This window comes from Phalaenopsis equestris, unplaced genomic scaffold (genome assembly GCF_001263595.1).
Source record: "Phalaenopsis equestris unplaced genomic scaffold, ASM126359v1 Scaffold217930, whole genome shotgun sequence".
Taxonomy (NCBI): Eukaryota; Viridiplantae; Streptophyta; class Magnoliopsida; order Asparagales; family Orchidaceae; genus Phalaenopsis; species Phalaenopsis equestris.
The window spans coordinates 52,641-55,368 of record NW_018236407.1 but is presented as its reverse complement, the minus strand read 5'-3'; positions in this window follow the sequence as shown (position 1 = coordinate 55,368).

The following is a 2,728-nucleotide window of genomic DNA, read 5'->3' as shown; positions in this document are numbered from 1 at the left end:
GATTATCCTCACTACCCACCTTTTGAGCATAGAAGGATGATGGATGAGGACATTTTTGATGATGATGATGAGGAGGAGGAGGAGGACTAGATGGTATTTACTTTTCTGTTGTAGATCTCGTATATGGATTTTCTCTATTCATCCACATTTGATATGTCTATGTGTTTGATTGATATAGTTGCACTTCTTATTTTATTGCATTAATGTTACTCTTGCTTTTGTTTATTTAGTATTGCATGTGTGTTTGTATAGTCTTTTACTTCGCAATTTTCAAGCTATACATGTTGATTTAAGATTTACAACTACTCAACACCTATCTTTACTACTTGTACATGCACTATTCTCCTATTTAGAACTTAAAATTTTTCTCTTTCTTCATGCTTATTATATACTTTAATATTTTATACTATTTAAAAATTTAAGTTTAGGAGAGGGAGAAAAATCTTTTGTAAAACAAAACTTTATTTGTTTTTAATAAACTATATTTTTAAAAATTATTTTAACTTAACATGTGGTATGTGGTGTTAAATTTTGATAATTATATTTTTTATTTTATAAATGTTATAGTAGACTTAAGTAAAAGTTTGTAGTAAGAAAGGGTAATCCTAAAATTAAGATATTTAGTATAAAAGTCTAGGAATATGCTTTTACTATTCAGAGTGAGAAAAATTGCATTTTTGAAACACTAAAGATTTTAGAGTTACACTTTTAAAAAAAATTAGAGACTCTATGAAAAATCATTATTGCCCTAATACACATTTTTAACTAAAGAAATGTGAGACATTTTTAACTTTAGGAAAAGAATAGTTAAGCTCAAAATCATTAAAGACTATCTAAATATAGTAATCCTCACATAAAAAAGAAAACAAATGTAACGAATGAAAATGATCTTGAAAGAAAAAGAAAAGCAAAATCAAAAGAAAAAGAAGAACAAAAATGTAAACATGTGGGGAGAAGCTTGAGAAGATGTCTAATTAAAATTGACTTCACTTGAATTATCCTAAAGAAAAAAAACTTATTTACACTTCTAAACTTATTCTTAACTTTTAAAAGTATTAGTCTTTTTACTAGTAGAGTTCTCATATAATTCTTTTCTTTTAAATTTTATAAAATTCCTTAATGTGACAAATTATAGTTATTTTTGAAATAAATAGAAAATCAAATGTCATAACTTGATTATGGAATAGCCTTATATTTTAATTTTAACATGAGTTATTGAAAATTTTTCTAAAAATTTTTCTATCACATTTATAGGACAAAATTATAAAATTCTTTAAGTGAAACCCACTAATAATAAGCTATTATATTTGATTTAAATAATGCAAGGGTTACTTGAGAACAAGTAACATTTAAGTTTGAGGGAATTGACACACTTCAAAATTACCTATTTTTATTATGTATTTCATGCTCGTTTTTAAGGATATTACGCTTTAATGAAAGGTATTTTGCGTGTTTTTGATTTCAGGTATAAGATATGGAGTTGAAGAGTAAAGGGAACAAAAATGGAGCAAAAATGGGTCAAATGAAGCCAAAGGACAAAAAAGGTGAACTGGTGCCAAGACCAGTGAGTCTGGATGGCTGGCGCCTAGGTGCAACGGTTGGGCTCTTAGGCTCCAGAAACGGTTTGGCCAAGATATATTGAATTTGGATGAATTTTGAAAAGGTGCCTCAAGTGACTCTTAAATATTTTTAGAGCTCTATATATAGAAGACATTTCTACATGTCTAAGAGAGGAGAAAAAAGAGTTGATTTTGGGTAGGTTAGACCACCATTAAGGGTGGGTGGCCACCATAGTGTCAGTTTAGTGATTATGAGTGTTTTTAGAGTCTTGCGGAGTCAAGTTCAGTCAAGAAACGTTAGAGGATTAGTTGGGAAGAGTTTGAGATAAGTATTTATACTTTTGTTTAAGATTGGTCTAGTAAACTTGATATATATATATATATATAATATTTTGTTTTGTTATCTCCATATTTTTTGAGTTGTTTTATTTTCTTTCTTCTTACAATAAGAAGTAATCATGTGTGGGATTATAATTTTTTTAAGGTTTCTTTTATTCCCACAATTTGTGTTGGTATTTTCACTGGTTCTTCATTTACTTTGCAAACTGGTCATTTGTGATGTTAAAATCCAATGCAAAACATAATGACCTAGGAGGGCTACGATTTCACCAACTAGTGAGTACCACACTAAACCTTGGATGGTGGGGATGCTAAGTCTAAGGTGGAGTGCAAACATATAAAAAGATAAGTTTTGATGGGTGTAAAATTAATGATTCTAGAGTGACAGGCTAGAACCTTTATTAATTTGGTCTTATTTGAGAACCTGAGTCCCTAGTAGGTCTTATAGAGAAGGCATAGTGGGTAATCTGGAAGTGAGAGGCTAGAATCTACTCAACACTACCATACAATCGGGAACTTAACTTAAGATTAATCAATGTTCTTTATGCACTCGGGAAAGGGTAAATAATAGGTTTGTCGTAACCCCTCAATTTCATCTTTATTCTATTGATACTTACACTGATTACAATCTCTTTGCAAGGGGAAAGAATTTTTATTATAATCAAACTTCCTTACACATCTTTAATCTAGAAACTTTGCATTTAATTTTAGTTTTAATTTAGTATTAGCAACTTTATGTACACCCTTTTATAAATAGTTCGATATTATTCTCCTACAAATTTAGTTTATAGTTTAAGTGAAAATATTTCTAAGTTAGCATAATAATTTCA